The 21,146-nt window shown below is 38.3% G+C and overlaps 1 long non-coding RNA gene across 1 annotated transcript; it reads left to right on the top strand.

Annotated features, from left to right (window-relative positions):
* The first annotated feature begins 1,375 nt into the window (after positions 1–1,375).
* On the top strand, positions 1,376–20,960 carry LOC148116559 (uncharacterized). Its single transcript, XR_015731100.1, has 3 exons — positions 1,376–1,545; positions 19,156–19,234; positions 20,783–20,960. It is a non-coding gene; the product is annotated as an uncharacterized LOC148116559 (long non-coding RNA).
* Positions 20,961–21,146: the final 186 nt, after the last annotated feature.

Here is a 21,146-nt window from a genome sequence, read left to right as displayed (position 1 = left end):
GTGCTCTTAGATTTAAGAAGCAAAACACAAAGAAAGGGTAGAGCTTGAAATCCCTGGATGTGTTGTCCCCAAGCAATAACATTAGCCTATTCTTTAATATCTACATCTATATCTATGAGCCACGGTGGCGCAGTGATTAGAGTGCAGTACTGCAAGCTACTTCTGCTGACTGCCGGCTGACTGCAATTTGGCAGTTCAAATTTCACCAGGTTCAAGGTTGACTCAGCCTTCCATCCTTCCAAGGTGGATAAAATGAAGACCCAAATTGTTGGGGCAATATGCTGACTCTATAAACCGCTTAGAGAGGGCTGTGAAGCACTGTAAAGTGGTATATAAGTCTAAGTGCCACCGATAACCTCCCACCGGCCAATACACTCCCACAGAAAGGGTCTCCTCAGGGTGCCGTCGGTCAAGCAATGTTGACTGGCGACCCCCAGGGGGAGAGCCTTCTCTGTGGGGGCACCCGCCCTCTGGAACGAGCTACCCCCAGGGATACGACTGATCCCGGACCTCCGTACTTTCTGCCGGGCGCTGAAGACTTTCTATTTCAGCAAGCCAGGCTGGCTTAAAATTTTTAATCAGTTAATTTTATGAGTAAGGGGTTTTAAATTGGGGAAGCCAAATTGATTTAATTATTTTTTAAATTATTTTAATTTTCATATTGTATGTATTTTAATCCTGGCTGTTCACCACTCTGAGTCCTTCGGGAGAAGGGAGGTATAAAAATTTAATAAATAAATAAATAAATAAATAAATAAATAAATAAATAAATAAATAAATAAATAAATAAATAAGTGCTATTGCTATACACATACACACAGATTCTCTCTTTCTTTTTTCATTATTTTTAATTTTTACAGATAATTTTTTGACAGATGTTCCAGTGAATCATTTTGGTAACTGTGTTATGTTGTTGTTTATAATCAGTATATGCAATGTTCTTGTATACGTTTATGTGATGGAGGGGGCCTCGATGGACCGTAACCTTATCTCTTTTACAATCTACTAGAACAAATGAGCCTCACGAGCAGTTTACACTAAACTGTTTTTATTTACATAAAATAAAAGAAGGTCTATTCAAAAAGAATATTAGATGTCATTCTCTTTCTTAAGTGTCCTGTCAGCTCTTTGGTACAATCGGTCTATGCGATTGGAGTTCGGGCTTTTCTTCCTCAAAAGGAAGAGGCTTTAGTGACTTCAGCTCTGCCTCTGATCCCGAAGAGCCTAAAAAGTCTGCTGACAAGCATCTCCTTTTATACTGTCACAATGGCAGTTAGGGGAGGGCATAGAAAAGCCCAGGAGATTCAAAGCCAGGAACTGCTCTCTGATTGGCTTATTTAATTGTCTACGCCAAAGGCCATTAATAGGCACAGCAACTGTTTTTCTCTCACAGTTTAGTATATGATATACTGTTTCTTCTGCTTTTTTGCACAATCTGCACTTTGAATCATTTGATGATATATTTTTTTCCAGTTCTGGCCTTGATTGCCAGAACTTGAATGTTCCAGTTGTAAGGCATTTATATATTGGATTAATATGTTCAAGGTATTTTTGTGTGTTTTGAAATGTCTCTTAAGTGTTTTATATGCATAGAAAGGTAAAATATATGCTATATATTAAGACAAATATCTAACTAACTGATGCTAAATAATTGTTCTGGCTTACCTGCAAATTCAGTTTAAAGACAGAATTAGGAAAAGTTCTCTTTTGTAACCCAAGGATTGCCTTTATGCAATCACTAGTTTCCTTGTGCAGCTATGATGGTCAAAAATAAGGTAATAGTTTCAAGTTTTTCAAGGGTTCAAGTTTTATACAAGTTTTATACAAAGGAGGTTTTTTTTTACCTGATATGAGTATATTGTGCGGAAGTCCGGGGGGAGGGGAGGGTTAGGGTGGGTTAGGGAGATTGGGAAGTTTGGGGTGGGTTGAGGGGGGGGGAAAGGAGGGGTGAAAAAAAATAAGGTAATAGTTTGAAAAGTATGCATTATTTGAAACTTAGAGAGAGAGAGGAAGAAGGGGTGGGTTGATTGGAAAATTGAATTTGGCACGCTTGGACAAAATAGGATAGGCTATTTATTGGTAACAAACATGAGAAATAATGGAAGAAGAATGAGAAGCTTTTGTAGCTGTCAATATCACTGTAGGATTTTTTTTTTAACAAATCCCTTCAGTATGACAATGATGGATCACACTAGAAACACTAATGCCTTGCCATTTCTTCTGGGGTTGTATATAATTTATAGCCTATTACCAAGCAGGTTTCTAAAGGAAGAAAAAGGAATACATAGTTTCTACCACATAATAGCAAGCATTTGTTCTTATTAAGGGAATAGTTCAGTTCAGCCTTGTCCATCATGTCCTCTTCTGTATCTGTCTGAACAGCCTCTCAAGTGTCTCTGTGAGACTCTGGTTCTGAAGAGGGACTGGTACAATGGATCAAACTAGTTAGCACAAGTATAATCTGCTCATCTTTATGTCTGTGAATGGCAGGCCACTCCATCAAATCAAAAGAGAGAAGTCTCCATTACTTATCTGCAGCATGCACCGACCCAGATTGAGGTGTCTTTCAGATAGTCAGTCATTCATGCCCTGATTACCTCATGGTTTGACTACTGAAATGCACTCTACATGAGCTGCCTTGAAGAATATGTAAAAGCTTAAACATTTGATTAAACAAAGTCATATATCAGGACCAGGGATGTGTTCTACTTACTTTTACTACTGGTTTGCAATGGGGACATGTACATGCACAGAAGTGTTTTGATGACATCAGGGTCAGTGGGCGGAGCCTCCCGCCGGTTTTATTACTGGTTCTATAGAACCGGTGCGAACCAGGGGCAACCCACAACTGATCAGGACCCCAGAAGCACACTTTCTCTAGCACTGCCTGCCCAGGAATCAAGGTTCCCCAGAAACTAGCTTCAATCCTGACTTTGGACAAGCATAGTCAATGTGGAAGCCAGAAGGAGGTCACAAATGATAATCAAATGACTGTGAAACGCTGCAAGTACATGAGATTTGCCTAATAATGGCAACTGGGACTGCTACAACTGCCATCCTAAATTGGTACACTCATGTGATATCAAGCTTTATGACCACGTCAACTATGGTAGCAATGGAGCTGCTGGTCCCAATTATCACTGTTAAACAAGTATGCCCTGTATCTGTTATATAGCATATTTCAAGAATTAACCAGAAGAAATACATGGATAGAAAATCTCACTTGACTTACAACCATTTTACTGTTAGCCAGTTTTGGTGAGAGTGATTGTTCTAAAAATGGGATAGGAATGTTCTAATATATTTAAGTAAAACGTCTTAATAATTTCTCTTGCTGTTCCCCTGAGCTGCAATTGTCCTTTGTGGAGGAGAGGAATTCATGCTTAGTATGTCATTCTCTGTATATTTTTTGGGAGTGAGCCCTATTAAACCCAGTAGGACTTGTTTCCAAACAAATATGCTAACAATTCATAGTGTACATCAGTGGAATCAAATAAATTGCCTAAGTTGGGCCATGAGACATCACTTAAGTCCGTGCAGTGATGCTTAATTAAGTTAAGAAGGAAAGAAGATTTAGCTCTGTTTCAAAGAATTGGTGATGAAATACAAAGCCAAATGTCCTATAAGGTTCGCTCCTTCCAATGAACCAACAGTAGAATTTGAAAAAAAAAAAACACCTGGAGGCAGAGTCTAGCTATTAATTAAGTTTAAGTTTATTTATTTGTCAAGCATATATAAGATTACAGGTAAAAAGTATAAACATAATTTGAATACATGAAAAGAGTAAGTAAAAAGGAATATTAGGACAGGAAGGTAAGCACGCTGATGCATTTATGCATGCTCCTTACAGACCTCTTAGGAATGAGGTGAGGTCAACAGTAGACAGTTTAAGGTTAAAGTTTTGGGGGTTTGGGGAAGAAACTACAGAGTCAGGTAGTGCATTCCAGGCATTGACCACTCTGTTACTGAAGTCATATTTTCTGCAATCAAGTTTGGAACAGTTTACCTTGAGTTTGTATCTATTATTTGCTTATGTATTGTTGTGTTTGAAGCTGAAATAGTCATTGACAGGAAAGACATTGTGGCAGATAATTTTATGTACTATGCTTAGGTCAGACTGAAGTCGGCATAGTTCTAGGTTGTCTAAGCCCAAAATTTGGAGTCTGGTGGCATAAGGTATTTTACTGCAGTTAGAGGAATGGAGGACTCTTCTCATAAAATATCTCTGGACTCTCTCGATTGTATTTATGTCTGATATGCAGTGCAGGATCCAGACAGATGAGTATCACTGTGTAATGGTGTGAGAGGGAGAAAAACCTCCAAACATTGTAGAAGTTCAGTTTCCACTCTTTCCACCAGTAATAAATTGTGATCATCAACTTCTTCCGCTTTTCCAGATAGTCCTGCTTTCTGTCCTCCATTTGTGAATAACATCAACAGCCTGTTGCACTAGATTAGCAGCTAATATTGTCATTAATCAATTTTCTCATTAGTAGATTAATGTAAGTGTGATATTCAGGTGCCTGAGATTAAGAGTTGTTCCTGTGTGCTTTCTTCATAAAAATTTGTGTCTTTGGAGTAGGCCGGTGAAGGCCTTATGGCGTGCTCTTGCAACAAACCATATGAATGCACATAACATTTTCATGACAGTGGTTTCTTTTAAGAGATAAAAGAGGCATGGAAATTTACTGGAAAATAGCTGCAATAGCAGTTGTTTAATCTATTCCTCACCAACAGTTTTTTCCACATGCTTCTTTTTTACCTTCTGATATACCATTATTCTTTACTTGGATTTAGGTGACCCTTGGGGGTATTGGAGATTATTTCAACTAGAGGAAAAGCCCTCTAACAGATTAGTGCTAGGAGTTTGGGAAGTCTCACACCAATAATTCCTAGAAGTAAAAAGATACCCTTCAGGCTTGAAAAACAGCACTCTGTTTTATACACCCTCTTTCCCACCCACTATTTTCCCCCCTACCTCAGATTCATTATTAGGATATCAGGAAAAAAAGATGATCCTGCAATAATAGTTTGCAGAATTAAGATTTCTTATTTTTAAAACCTCTATTTAAAAACTCACACTATCCCAACATTTATATTTTCCAGGTGTAGAAAAACATTATCATTAAGCTCTCCTACATTCTATTAATTTTAATAGGCAAGATTTAACCCAAGTACTTAACTTTGTCACTGAAATCAATAGAGACTTACTGCTGCTTGTATCTGACTAGAAAATGTCCCAAACCGATTTATATTTTTAAATGGACATCATAAATCATTTATCTCCGAAATCCTGGAAGACATTATTTTTCCTATTTTGCTGAAGCGATTAGGCTTAATTTTCCTGACTTTTTTTTCTTCTTCTTTATCATTACTATTCTGCTAACCTGTCATCAAAAATAGCTGGGCTTTCACAACTATAAAGCCTTTTAAATAAATATGAAATTTAGGAAGGAGAACAGTATGCTTTATATGGTCCATTTCCTCCTGATGAAAAAGGTAGCATACTAGCAATAAGGCATTAAACTATTATTACTTAAGTATATCTTTTATCTTCCATCAGTACTCTTTTGGTTCACCAAGCTTTTCATCTTGAATCCAATCTTTGTTCTTATGCCTGGGGAAGCAAACCACTTGCTTTTCATCCGATCCAATCACCATTGGGAGGGCCTTGTCCAAAGGAAACCCCCACAGTTATATATTGCTTTTTAAAAATCTCATTTTGGGCTCTGCTACCGAGCACATTACCTACGCTTCGGTATGCTTTGTTAGATGTGCAGTCTTTACACTTGGAAGGAGCCTTAACTTAGAGCACTAAGTAATCTCCCAACTTTTTGCTTTAATCCTTCAAGAGATTTAGAAATCAAGCACACATTAAGGATTGCTTTGTTGTGAATTGCTGAAGTAGCCATCCAAGGGATTGTATAGATGGTTGCATTTAAAAGGCTGATTTAACCACTTGAGATTGAAATTCATCCATCCAGATTAATAGTATAGACTTGTAAAGTACATGCATTTAAGGAAATGCTGGGACTTAAAATCTGGTTGAGGCAGTAATGGGTAGAGAGAGGCAGTAATGGGCAGAGAGAGAGGCAGAGCCAAGCAAACTGATGAATTTGCCAGGAAGAAATTAGCAATGGAGTGATATTGGTCTGACCTGAATAACATTGAGTGGGTTGGTGGTTGGTGAAGGTAATCATAGAAAGGGAAGGAATTCCAATAGATGTTCTGTGATGTTGGATCAGAGAATCCAGACTGCTGGGCTGCCTGATTATTTATAAACTTAATCTTGAGTTTAATCCCTGAAAAATAAACAACAAAAATCCCATCTCCAGTGGGTTTGGGTATTAGTCTGACTAACTTTATCCTACTTTAAGCAGGCAGGTGGATACCCCTGCTAGAGCTGCTGATAAAAACATAATTACAGTTTTAATAATAGCTAAAGAAGGGAGAATAATTGAAAAAGTTAAATCTGGAGAATAACAGGCAAGCCAGAGAGAATGCATGAACTTGTTGGTATATAGTCTTCAATTCCAGACTTGACTTCTAAGTGACAGAATTTTTGCTTGCTTCTTTCAGGCTGAAATATTTTTTTTTCCTTAATCAAACCATTATATATTAAACAGCAGAATTTGAAAGCCAATTATATGTAGTGATTAGGACAACAACTAGAAACCAGCAGAATATAAACTCTAGTCCTGTCAGAGGCACAAGACCTGAGACACTTACTCCCTCTCAACCCTAGGAAGGAGGAGGCAATAATAAACCACTTCTAAAATCTTGCCAAGAAAACTGCAGGATTTGTTCAGGAACTTGTGAAGAGTCAATACTGACACGAAGGCACAAAAAAATTAAAAAGCAGAATATTGAGGTACTTGATAATAGTTGCCCTGTGACAATAGGATTTCTCCAAACCACCTGAAGACAAGACAAGGTGCAATTGATAGAAACCAATCAAAGAGAGATCAAACCTAGAACCTAAGAGAAATTTCCTATCAGTGAGAACAACTAACCAGTGGAACGACTTGCCTCCAGAAGTTGTGGGCGCTCCAACACTGGAGGTTTTTTGAGAAGAGATTGGACAATCATTTGTCAGAAATCGTATAGGGTTTCCTGGTTGAGCAGGAAGACCTTGAGACTTCCAAGGTCTCTTCCAGCTCTGTTATTCTGTTAAGATTGTCAGGTATATAGTTACTGAAATAAGAGTGTAGAAGACGGAAAACATGTAAAAGGAGAAAAGATGACAGCCACAAAGTAAAACAATGTATAGTGTATAGGTATATATATATGTATTAAATATATAAGAGTATCAGATTGTTGGGGGCAATATACTGACTCTGTAAACTGCTTAGAGAGGGCTGTAAAGCATTGTAAAGCGGTATATTGTAAAGTGCTAATGTTATTGATAAGTGATATTGCTATTATGCAATATCAGGGGGAGGAAATGCTATGTATGCCAACTTAAACTTTTATACAAAAGACAAGATATAAATAGAATACACTGCTCAAAAAAATAAAGGGAATACAAGCAGAAGACATCCGAGATCTGAATGAATGAAATAGCCTTATTAAATACTTTGTTAGTTACATACAATAGTTTTGTCAGATGTAAATGCCTTATTCTCTAATGTGTAAATAGTATATGAACGGGGTATCAGGGGTTAACTTATTCTCCACTTCTTAATGTATTCATAATTCACCACTCCCACATATAGCTCCACCCATTGTATATATAAGGAGCTACATGCACCCTTTTCCTAGCTTCTATCTGTGAATATTCAGTGAATATAGAATGCCTATTGTAAATAAAAGGAAATATATTTAAACCTTTAACTCTTACTAATCTTATTGAGTCTGATCCTGAAAATATTGCAACAAGCTGGTAGCAGAGGATGGTTAATTGACTCAATAAAAACTTAAAAATGTCTAAGAAAGATAGGCCCAACACCAGGGCCTACAGCAAAGAAATGGAAACAGAACAAGAAATAATCAACGAATCCACAAACGCAATTTCGAGAGAATCCGAAGAATACACCACTGAAGACGAAGAAATAATAGATGAAAATGATGACCAGGAGGAAATCGAGACAGAGAATAACGAACTCAGGTCAGAGATATTAAAATTATTAAAGAGCCAGAAGAATGATGAAAGCCTCATCGCGAACCTCCAAGATATGCTGAAGAACAGCGGAGCAGCGAGAGAGAAAAACATCACTAATGAAAAGTCTAAAGACCCAAAAATAGTGAGTGATATGACTGCAGAGAAAATCATTGCGAAGAAGAAAAACGGTGATCCCGCGCGAAATTTTGAATGGCAGCCATCTTGGTTTCAACAGGCCTCCAAGATGAGCGAAGCAGAGCCAATCAAAAAGCTCAATTCAAAATTTCTGGCGCGAAAAACATTACCAGACAACGAAAATGAAAAAGAAGATTCAAACACCTCAGAAGAATCAGAATCAGAAAGTGAAGGTGATTCAACAAACTACCAAATAAAATCAGCAATGAAAACGCTTTTTGCCGCATTTGGGCCAAAACTAAAAATTACTAAAAAGCTAACGAAGAAGCGAGCGAGCAAGCCAATGCCTCAAGACCTGCCCGCTCCCATCCTGACTACGAGAGCGCTGACGCCCGAACCCAGAGAGCCTTGCCGATACCGCCCTACGCCACAGACCGAAGCAAGCACCAACGCCCTCAAAAGAAGAGGAAGAACAGCCGCCGTCGTCAGGACTCCCAAAATCGAACCAGAGACCGATTCGTCCGAGGAGGAGCAGAATGAGCGAGCCGCAATGGGGAGAACCTTCCACGACGACTCCAAAGAAGAAATGGACAACGCGCATGCGCAAGACTACACAGACGGCCCGGGAAGACATGAACTGACGAGAAGACCGCGCAGACTCATTGCGAGCATCCCCACGCCGTTTTGCAATTTTCTGCATTTACGAGACCACGGACTACCTCAGGTTGTAAGTAATGGACCCAATAATGTCGGAAATTTACCCAGTGACTTCCCGAAGCTAAGGGTTGATGGCATTAACTTGCAAGAATGGTATCAACAGCTCCAGGTTGTCTTTATGAAGGAAAGCTTACTACTTTTTATCACTAGTCCCCCAAAAAGACCTTGGACTCTAAAAATAGATTGTTTACACCATAGAGCATTTTTCTTAATAATATCTAGTGTGTCTCCTGCAATGTATCACAGCATTAAGCCAAATCTGACTGTTTCAGAAATTATTCAATGCATGTTTAATTTGTTTCACAGTGATAGTGTAGCTACCACCACAAGGATGTCTAAAGATTTCTTTTCATCTAGGATAAAACCAGGGGTTTCCATAAGTGAGCATTTAATATATTTAAACAAAATAAGAGCTGAGCTGCATTTGAGGGGGGAGGTGATTTCAGACCAAACAATGAAAAGTGTTATTATCAACTCACTTGATCCATCATGGGACAATTTTATGTCACATTTAGACACAATCAATCTAGGATACTTATCCATAGAAAGTCTATCCAATAAATTGATAGCAGAAGACAATGCAAGAAGAAATCGTTCTAACAATCACACAGAACACAAACCATATAGGAAAGTAGCTTTCCAAGAAAAATATAATGAAACATTTAAATGTCACAATTGTGGATCCAGGGAACACAATAGAAGAGATTGCCCCAAGATTTCAAAGGAAAGACATAGGTCAGAATATAGGAACAAATACAATTATAGACAGTCTTCCATAGATAGACATAGATATAGAAGCCCACCAAATTACAAAGAGAATAGAGGGGGCAGAGATAATTCAAAGGATAGAAAATCTGGCTCAATGAATGGGTTAAATAAACAAGACAACACTAACATACAGCAAAATGAGAACAATAATTGGCTTATTGATTCTGGAGCAACTAATCACACCACTAATAACAAAAATATATTGTCTTCATTTACAGAAGATAAATTTGTAATAAAGGTAGCTAACCAAGAAAAGGTTCAAGTATTAGGTAGAGGGAATGTAACCCTGCCTGGTCTAGGAAAAATAGAGGGGGTATTGCTAATACCTGAAATACCTCATAACATACTAAGTGCCATAAAACTAAGTAGAGATTCTGACATTAACATTGTTTTTTCAAAAGGAAAAGCGACTTTAGAGAAGAATAAAATAAATATAGGCACTGTGATGATTAAAGGAGGCCTACCTTATCTGATAACAAAGGAAAAATGGCTGCATAACATTGATTCAAATATGGGAGATTGTATTGAAGTAGATGATGAAAATATTAACAACAGTGATAATGATGAATGTAAAATATCTCATGGTCACATAGATGCACACAATGAAAAAAAACCAAAAATAGGTAAGCCAATTCATGATGAGTGTGCTCACATCTTACATAGGAAGTTAGGACATGCCAGTTTTCCTGTAGTACAAAAAATGACTGAACACGCAGAAGGTGTTAAAATAAAAAATTGTGAAAACTATTTGGAATGCTCAGTATGTAAGTCTACAAAACTAAAAACTAGTCCCAGGCCAAGAAAATCTACTAGATCAACTAACAAAATTTTTGATTTAGTACACATGGACTTAGTTGGTCCATTAACTCCATCACTTATAGAAAACGTTACTTCTTGACAATAGTAGACGATTATAGCCGCTATGGATTTGTTTATACATTAAAACACAAAGATGAAACCTTTCAAAAATTTAAAGAATTTTACAAACGCATAGAAACACAACACAATATCAAAATAAAACAAATCATGACAGATAGGGGATGTGAATTCATGTCTAAAGAATTCTCCCAATGGTTAAAAGACAAAGGAATGTTACATTACACATCTAGTCCATTTTCTGCGTTCCAGAACGGGATTGTAGAGAGGAAGAATTCAACACTACAAACCATGATTAGATGCACATTGGAAGATGCTGGCTTAAGCAAACAATTCTGGTCAGAAGCCTTACATTATTCAAATTACACACAAAATAGAACCTGGTCCAGCATTGTAAATAAGACACCATATGAAGTGATGTATAATAGGAAACCAAAATTAGCACACATGCACATATTCGGAGTCACTGCAGACGTACACATACCTAAGCAATTAAGAAGAAAGGGAGAAAACGTATCCAGAAGACTCAGATTTATGGGATATGAGACTGGCACTAAAGGGTACAGATTCATTGATAATAATAACAAATTTATAGTCTCCAGAACAGCTGTGTTCCATGAACAGGCCAACTGGTCTAAATTACATCTTAATGAAATATTTCCAAATAAATACAAAGATACAAAATCTCATGAGAAAGGGACCATAGAAAAGCAAAATATCAACAAATATAAAAACAAAACCAAAACTTGGACAAATAGCCAACACAAAATAAAGACAGACACACTAACAAAAAAGGAAGCAAGATATTTGCATGATAACGATAGTAAACCTGAAAAAACTATTAGAAACACCAGAAATCAAATGCCAAATAAATACAAGGATTATATAATGCACATGGATGGTGAGCCAACAACACCTAATACATATGAGGAAGTGTTAAAACTCCCTCGTGAAGAAAAAGAAAAATGGGAATTAGCGATGAAAAAGGAGATGGAAAGTTTACAAGGATTAAATGTATTTACACCTGCAATTGCACCTAAAGATAAAACAATTATTGGTACCAGGTGGATATATAAAATTAAGAACTTAGAGGGAGGCAATACTCTATACAAAGCCAGACTAGTTGCACAAGGTTATGCACAGAAATATCCGGAGGACTATACTGACACGTATTCCCCCACAGTAAGAACAGAGAGTGTCAAAACAGCTCTAGTGGTAGCATCAGCACTCAATCTTGATGTATTTCAATATGACATACAGACTGCGTATCTACACGCAAAACTAGATAAGGAAATATACGTAAGAGCACCTCACAGTCAATACACAAACAAAAATGAGATTTGGTTGTTAAACAAGAGTTTATACGGGTTAAAACAATCTGGTAAACGATGGTATGATTGTTTAGTAAAAGTACTTAAAACCATGGACTTCAACGCTACCACTGCTGATAACTGTTTCTTTGTCAAAAAGGGTGATGATTACATTGAATTTGTATTGATTTATGTGGATGACATTTTATACATAGGAAAACATAAAGAGAGAAGAGAAACTTTTGTAACTAAGCTAAATGAACATTTCTCGTTAAAATCCCTAGGCAAAGTAAACAAATATCTTGGTGTTCAAATTAATAAGACTAGAAGGGGATTCAAACTTACTCAGAGAGATAAGATCATAGAACTTTTAAATAAATGCAATTTAAACAATGCCAAACCTTGTGATACTCCTATGCAAACTGATTTTCTAAGAAATACTGATGAATCTTCCCCCGAATTCAAGGATAACACATTTTATAGATCAATCATAGGTTCACTTCTTTATATATCTAATTGGACAAGACCAGATATCGCCTTACCACTCAATTTATTATCCAGACATGTCAGCAAACCAACAATGTATCACTGGGAAGCTGTTAAAAGAATTTTAAGATATCTGAAAAGTACACTAGACTTTTGTTTAATGTTAGAACCTAATGACAATAAAGAACCAAAGCTTACATGTTACGCAGATGCGGACTGGGCTGGAGACACCTCATGTAGAAAAAGTACATCTGGTTATATATTCCTCTTAAATGACTGTCCAGTTTACTGGTACACTGGTAAACAGGAACTAGTGGCCACTTCAACGACAGAAGCGGAATATGTTTGTTTATCCAAAGCTGCAAATAACCTTGTATGGTTTAATGATTTAATTTCAGATGTTTGGAAAAAACCTGCTTTGCCTTTTGTTATGCATGAAGACAATAAAGCAGCCATTGAAATATCTAGATCTGATGCTATTGGACAAAGGTCCAGACACATAGATATAAAATTTAAACATGTGAGACAGTTATCTCAGGATGGATTTATCAAAGCAGTGCATTGTGATACTTCAGAACAATTAGCTGACATATTGACAAAGCCTTTACCTTCTAAGCAACATAAATATTTAACTTCTAAGTTGTATGTTTTGTATTGTCCTGAATCTGAATGTAATTGGTGTTGCATAACGAATCGGCATTTAGAGGGGGATTTGTCAGATGTAAATGCCTTATTCTCTAATGTGTAAATAGTATATGAACGGGGTATCAGGGGTTAACTTATTCTCCACTTCTTAATGTATTCATAATTCACCACTCCCACATATAGCTCCACCCATTGTATATATAAGGAGCTACATGCACCCTTTTCCTAGCTTCTATCTGTGAATATTCAGTGAATATAGAATGCCTATTGTAAATAAAAGGAAATATATTTAAACCTTTAACTCTTACTAATCTTATTGAGTCTGATCCTGAAAATATTGCAACAAGTTTTGTATTCCCTTTAGTTGTTTGAGCAGTGTATAAACTACTGTATGTAAAGAACAAAATATTTAATAAGGCTATTTCATTCATTCAGATCTCGGATGTCTTCTGCTTGTGTTCCCTTTATTTTTTTGAGCAGTATATATTAATGAATCGCATGAAGAGAAGCCATTGCAGTCTATGATTTTAAGAGATTCACTAGATTCTGGAATGCAGCTACAATGTTCCTGTTAAAAGGATTGATAACAAACAGTTAGTTTTATATTAACACTGATTACATGAACACTGCCATGTTGCTCTTGAAAAAAAATTGTAGATTGAATGGGGAAGAAGACAAAAATCTCTATTTTCCATTGATATACAGCCTTAATCTTGAACAGAACATGAACTGAATTTTTTTTTTAAAAAGTTAGAAATTACTATACCGCCCATACTCCGTAGCATTTGCACAATTCTGGATGAACTCCATACCTATTGAAACCTTGTGTTTTTCTGTAGGAATTTTCTTTTCTTCTTAGCAAAACTGAGTGACTGGCAGTCTAATTCTTTTCATGGATTAATCACTTTGATTTTTCTTGGTTTGTAGCACAGCATATTCCCACAGCTCATAGCAATTAACACTATTATGTGGCTTCCTGTCAAACAATAATTGCTTTGGAAACTACCTAAAGGAATCAAGTGCTGTGCATGTTATCTCAAAGAAAATTTGGAAGAACACAGTTCTTACAAAAGCAGGAGGCAAATGACAACGTGAATTCTGTACTGGAAGCGGCCTTCTCTTACATTTTTACTAGCAGAATTAAATTCATGAACTGCCTTTTCCCTTAAGTCTCTGAAAAGAGATCCACAAATTTCCTTGGGTTATCATTTAAGACTGAGGAGCCAGTGCTCCATAGTTTAATGCACGTGACATGTATTAAGCATTGCTCTAAAAGAAGAATGTGATTTACCATTGAGATCAGAATGGAAAGTTGGAGGAGAGAGATGCTGTTTAAAAGGAAAGTTTGAGAGCCCTAGCTGAATAGGAGAGAAGGATTTTTTCTTTTGGTAGACTGAAATGGATTATCTCTACAGTATAGAGATATACTGTATTTTTCGGAGTATAAGATGCTCCAGACTATAAGATGCACCTACCTTTTTGGGGGAGAAAAACACACAAAAAAAATCTGCCTTTGCCTCCCAGCATCCATCTGGCATTCATCTGGTCCATTCGGCGCTGCCGCAGCACATTCACCATGGCCCATTCACCGCCACCGCCCCTTTGTAGCAGCCCACCTGGCACCAGCTGAAAATGTGATGTGCAGAAGCCAAAAACAGGGTGTGCGGAGGCCGAAAATGCGACATGTCGAGGCCAAAAGGGTGAGGGCTGATTGGTGGGCGGGGCTTTGGCAACATTCAGTGTATAAGACGCACCACAATTTTCACCCACTTTTGGGGGAGGAGTGCATCTTATACTCCAAAAAGTACGGTACTTTAAATAAATAGGCATTTAACTTTTTTTAAAAAAAACCTTTTAAGATCAATACATCTCATCACTTTTATTAATCTGAACACTGCAGCAAGAGTCAGTGGGAAAAAAAATCTCTCAAGTGGCAAAAGCTGTTGATTCATTCTCAAATGCTTTTGGACCCAGACTTCAAACTATGCCACATTTGACTTCTGTTATAGTATTCAAATCAGTGGTGAGTTGCTCCTGGTTTGCACTGGTTCACAAGAACCGATAGTAAAAATGTGTAGTAGTTCGGAGAACCGGTAATAACATTGGCTGGCCATGCCCCCGAACCGGTCCCCGGCCCGGTCGCTGCTCGCTTAACCCATCCATCTCATCAGAGGCTTTTTTTTAAAAAACTTTTAAAAGCATTTTTTCTACAACCTCTTCGTCTGAAAAAATGCTTTTAAAAGTAAAAAAAAAAGTCTCTGACAATTGCACGGCTCACCTGGGATCATCAGATGCTTTTAAAAGCATTTTTTCTACAACCTCTTCGGCCAAAGAGGGTGTAGAAAAAAAATTGCTTTTAAAAGTCTCTGGCGATCCCAGCTGAGTTGCCTGATCGCCAGAGGCTTCTAAAAGCATTCTTTTCTGCAATCTCTTCGGCCGAAGAGGCTGTAGGAAAAAATGCCTTTAAAAGCCTCTGGCGATCCCAGCTGAGTTGCCTGATCGCCAGAGGCTTCTAAAAGCATTTTTTTCTGCAATCTCTTTCGCCAAAGAGGCTGTAGGGGAAGAAATGCCTTTAAAAGCCTCTGGCGATCCTAGCTGAGATGCCTGATCGCCAAAGGCTTCTAAAAGCATTTTTTTCTGCAACCTCTTAAGGTTGTAGAAAAAATGCTTTTAAAAGTTTTTTTTAAAAAGTTGGCCATGCCCACCCAGTCACATTACTCCCCCACCAAGCCATGCCCACAAAATAAGCCACGCCCACAGAACCGATAGTAAAAAAATTTAGAACCCACCCAGGGCCGGATTTTCCTATAGGCTAACTAGGCTTCAGCTTAGGGCCTCAAGATCAAGAGGGGCCTACACAGTGGTGGGATTCTGGGGGTTCTAGAGGGTTTGGCTGAGCCCTTTGTTAAATTGCTGGCTCGCCCGCCCCTCGCCTCCCACCCGCGCGGCGCCAGCCTACCGTAGCCAGGGGTGGGCAATTGTGGCTCTTTTACAACCTGTGGACTTCAACTTCCAGAATTCCTGAGACAGCTTGGCTGTCTCAGGAATTCTGGGAGTTGAAGGCCACAGGTTGTAAAAGAGCCACAATTGCCCACCCCTTCCCTAGCCTGAGTTCCGCTGCCTGGGATCCACGTGGTTCCCCACTGGCTCCGGAGAGAGCAGGATGGAGAAAGCAGCTTCCACGCCTTCACTCACCCTCTCTCTGCTCTGTTGGATCGCCGGCCGTTCGCTTACCCCGCCCACTCCCAATCTATTGCTGCCTCCGGAGTCCCAGCTGATGGCTAGAGGGAAAAAAAACTTCAAATTCTTGCCGCCCTAGAACCAGTGGTGCAGCCGAACCCTTTGTTAAATTGCTGTCTTGCCCTGCCCCTCCGCACCACTATTTATTGCCAATAAATAGTGGTGGGCGAGGGGCGGGGGAGCCAGCAATTTAACAAAGGGTTCGGTGTTTTTTTTGTAATTTTATTGGCCCCCGGAGCTTCAGCATAGGCTAATTAGCCCTTGCTTAGATCGGCTCCCGACCCCCAGCTGATTTGCTCTCAGCTGTTTTGCTCACGGATCTGCTCCTTGCTTGCAAAGAGTGCTGATTTTTCCCCCCTAGCTATACTGAAAAACGAAAGAGAAAGTAAAGCAGGCTGTTGGCTTTGCAGGTTGGAAAATTAGGCAGGCAGATTTCTTTTTCCTCACCAAAAAAGGTAGGTGCAAACAACAGGAAACTTAGGGAAAAAGAGGAGATTTTAAAACACAAAAGAAAAATATTTAACTAGGGAATTATAATAATTGAGATACTATTAATTGTATATTGTGTTGAAAGCAGAAATGGTTAAGTTGTGGTTTGGAGGAATATATGGGGGAAATTATTTGGTTTATTATTATTGGTAAATATAATTAATTGATTTGTAAGAAATTGGATTGCATGGAAATAATTGGAATATTCATGTTCATATTGATTAATATACAAAAAAGGTAGTTATATAACTAATTGATTTATATTAAAATGTTGAATTCATATTGAACAACTGTAATATTACATAATTAACCAATGTGAGGATGGATATAAAAATAGATGACAATGGGAAGGGGTATAATATAGAATAGAAGGGAAAAATTGAATTTGATTAAGATTAGAGATGAGGATGAGGGTAATATTGGTTTTTTACAAAAATAGATGAGGAATAAACATGGCAAAAAGGAAATATAGAAATTGTAAATTTAATTGAAATGACTAAACACTGTTTAAATTTGTGAACCGGCCAAATACTCTGTTCAAAGAAAATACATTGTATGTTTGTGTGTGTGTTTCTAATTATTGTTATTTATTCATATTTGTTCTCTTTTATTCTTTAAAGTTTAACAATTCATTCTTTATCTTAATATCTTTATATTTGTTTGGGGTTGGCTTTCTTCCCTTTCATCTTTTTTATTGTACAGCAATCTTTCTCCTCAAACCTACCACCTCTCTTTTCTTTCCTTCTTACTTTCTCTTCCTCCCCCTCTTCTTCTCCTCCCTACTTCCTCTTCCTTTCTCCTTCTCCTCTCTTCCTCCCTCTCTCTCCTACTCTAATTTCACTTCCCTTCCTTCATCCCTCTCTATTGCTGTATCCTTTTATGCATATGGACTACTCAGAGGGCTGAAAAAGTTATTTCTGACTGGTCCTCGCACTTTTGATCAGTCCTCGAACTTACGACTGTCCTCACATTTTACATTTTTGCCCTATCTTGTCACCATGGCGAAGAGAAGCAGTTGTGAAATGAGTGACATGGTTGTTAAGAAAGCTGCACGGGCATAAATGTGAGGATGGTCATAAGTGTGAGGACCGGTCAAAAGTGCGAGGCCCAGTCAGAAATGACTTTTTTCAGCCCTCTGGGTAGTCCTTTTGTGCATATGGACTACTCAGAGGGCTGAAAAAGTTATTTTTGACTGGTCCTCGCACTTTTGACCAGTCCTCGAACTTACGACTGTCCTCACATTTTACGTTTTTGCCCTATCTTGTCACCATGGCGAAGAAAAGCAGTTGTGAAATGAGTGACATGGTTGTTAAGAAAGCTGCACGGGCATAAATGTGAGGATGGTCATAAGTATGAGGACCGGTCAAAAGTGCGAGGCCCAGTCAGAAATGACTTTTTTCAGCCCTCTGAAAAAAGTCTATGCACATAGCCACGCCCACCCGGTCACATGATGAGCTAGCCACGCCTACACAGTCACGTGACCAGCTAGCCACGCCCACCCAGTCACATGATTGCCAAGCCACACCCCCAACTAAGCCACGCCCACAGAACCTGTTGTTAAAAAATTGAATCCCACCACTGGTGAAAGGGCCTCATAAGTGGAATAGCCTAGGGCCTCTTTCAATCTAAATCCGGCCCTGAACCCACCCCTGATTCAAATATACTGCCACCTCCTCTATCTTATTCCAGTTTTTCACTATTTTGTTGCTACAGTTTGGTCCCAACAGTTCCCACAACATGCTCTGAATCAACTTTTTAGAGAATTGGCCTTTGGTCAGATCAAGTCCAATGAGATGGGTCCTTGTTATTTAGTTTCAAGCTATGATTTAGCATCGTATCTAGACTAAATTACTAAGTAAATGCTGAAGGCATAAATAAAAGTTCATTTCTATTTTTCTTTTGGAAGCTATAATCACACTTGGTAAAGATAAATGTAAGAAGCAGCTATTTTCAAATTATCAATTAAGGATGTTATTAGAAAATACAGTGCCCGAGTTCTGCTATGGAGAAAATTGTAAGGGCAGAATATTGGACAACCTAGAACGGATATTCTCTGCACCATGATATAAATCAAACTCTGAAATTGGTAGCATTAAGTTCTAACAATATTGAACAAGATGCTTTCAAATTGAAATAAATAATTGAAGAGGTCAGACTTGTGCTACTGAATTCTGAACTGCGTCACTGCAAATGATTCTCATACTGAAGACATTAGCGGTCTATTTCAGGCAATTTTTATGGTATTGGTAACTGTCAGAGACTCTAATATGGGCTGAGATGGAATACTCCTTTGTACTAGTAAAGATGCTGCTATTAGCCATTATTTATTTGATGGCTTGGAAAGTTGGTTAACTGCTTTGTAAGTTTTTATTGTGTTTTCTTTCACAGCCAACTTGGGAAGAAAGCCACTGTACTCCACAATTTGCAGACATGGAACTGAAAGCAATGATATACAAGTCACAATTCAGTAAGTTAATTGAACTGGATTCCACGCAATCCATTTGCAATCCATTGTCTACAGGTTGGCTTGCCTCTTACCAATGATCTACACATTCAAAAAAGGTATATCATTCAGTCTTGACTATCTATTCCAATTCACAAAGTAACTGTACTATTATAAGATTTAAATATATCCCTCAAAACCACACCAGGATCAACACAGTGTTGTGACTCCGGCTCCCGAGCCTGTCCTCACGGAGGAAGGGCAGGGCAAGCTACTATATATAACAGAGGTATTTATAAACAGAGTATATATAAACAGAGAGCATACTCCACACTCACTAATACTGATGATATTACCTAGTAGGGCAACAAAATATCTGTAAGGAAACAACCAAGCTTAGAGAGCACCAAGGACTTCACGGTTCAATCCTGACCTACAAATATTAATATTATTCTATTAATATTTGTTTCAGAGAAAACTAATATTACTACGCAGAATTATTCAAAGATCATGTTTAGGAAGGAAGTGTTTAGAAGAAAATGGCAAGCAATACAAACTTTTCATGTAATTTAATGTTTAAACACACATACTTAAGCACACATGTACACACACTTCCTATTCCTTGCACCTATTAAAATTAATGGTAAGTGTTTTCAGAGTATTTTTGCCTTAAATTTTTAAGACTGTTTAGGAAAGCATGTGGCTTGAATTTTGTATCTTTTGCATCTAGATTTAATTATGTTTAAGTATAGTTAAACATTTGTTTAAGCAAAACACTGAACCCAGATGAGCCTACTCATCTTTAGTCCTACTAAACATGTACAATTGAAAAAGGGGAAAATACATGGATGGCTCCCTTGCTACAGTCTTTGGCCTGCTGTAATGTTCTGCTATATAAGCTGCTCTGGGTTGGACCTATCTGAAGCAGCATTGAAAACCTGTAGATAAATAAGTGATTCCATTATACATGCATTTTGATGCTTTATCTTTATAAGTATAGATTCAATGTGATGTTGTGTCTGTGAGTGTTTGTATATTACTATTATTATTGGCCCCAGACAATCCATTGCAGGATGAAGGTCTCTTCATTAAAGGTTGTGGATCGTAAGTGGGTAGATAGACATTTTTCAGTTCAGGGCTAAGAGACAATGGCCCAAAGTCATTGATTTCCATGCTTAGGAAAGAACTAAACCTAGAAACTGAGAGCCACTTTGGTGTAGAGGTCAAGGCACCACACTAGTCACTGGAAGACCGTGAGTTCTAGTCCCATTTTAGGTACAAAGCCAGCCTTTCTCTCAGCACAAAGAAGGAGAAAATGGCAAATATCTTATGAAAACCTTGCCAAAATAACTACAGGGACTTATCCAGGCAGACATCAGGACTCAACAATAACTCAAAAGGTCCACAAAAAAACACCCCCCAAAACCCTAGGAAAGAAACATAAAAAAGAAACATGTACACTCATGAACCTATACATCTGTATGTATGTATGTATGCATGTGTGTATGTGTGTATATATTCAATATATGTTCTAGCCACAAGTAGGAAACTGACTGGTTATTGTTCTCCTAGGACGGGGGTATCAAACTCAAGGCCCGGGGGCCTGATCCGGCCGATGGAGTGTCTAGATCTGACCTGCAGGGCCACCCTGGAAACAATGAAGGACCAGCCCGCAGTGTCTCTGCCAGCGAAAATGGAGCTCGGGAGGGTTGTGTGTGTCCCTCCCAAGCTCAGTTTTTGCTGGCAGAGGGTTGCAGGAGGGCATCACAGCTGAAAACGGAGCTCACAAGGACCATGGGGGGGAACTCCCAAGCTCCGTTTTCACTGGCAGAGGGTTGCAGTAGGCTGTCGCAGCCAAAACGGAATTCAGGAGCCTGTTTTCGCTGGCAGAGCACTTGGGCCACCACAGGCGTTGACATGAGTGACATCGAACTGG

This window comes from Pantherophis guttatus, chromosome 1 (genome assembly GCF_059756535.1).
Source record: "Pantherophis guttatus breed Tessera chromosome 1, ASM5975653v1, whole genome shotgun sequence".
NCBI lineage: Eukaryota > Metazoa > Chordata > Lepidosauria > Squamata > Colubridae > Pantherophis > Pantherophis guttatus.
The sequence above is the reverse complement of the archived record's forward strand: the minus strand, read 5'-3'. Positions and strand labels throughout refer to the sequence as shown.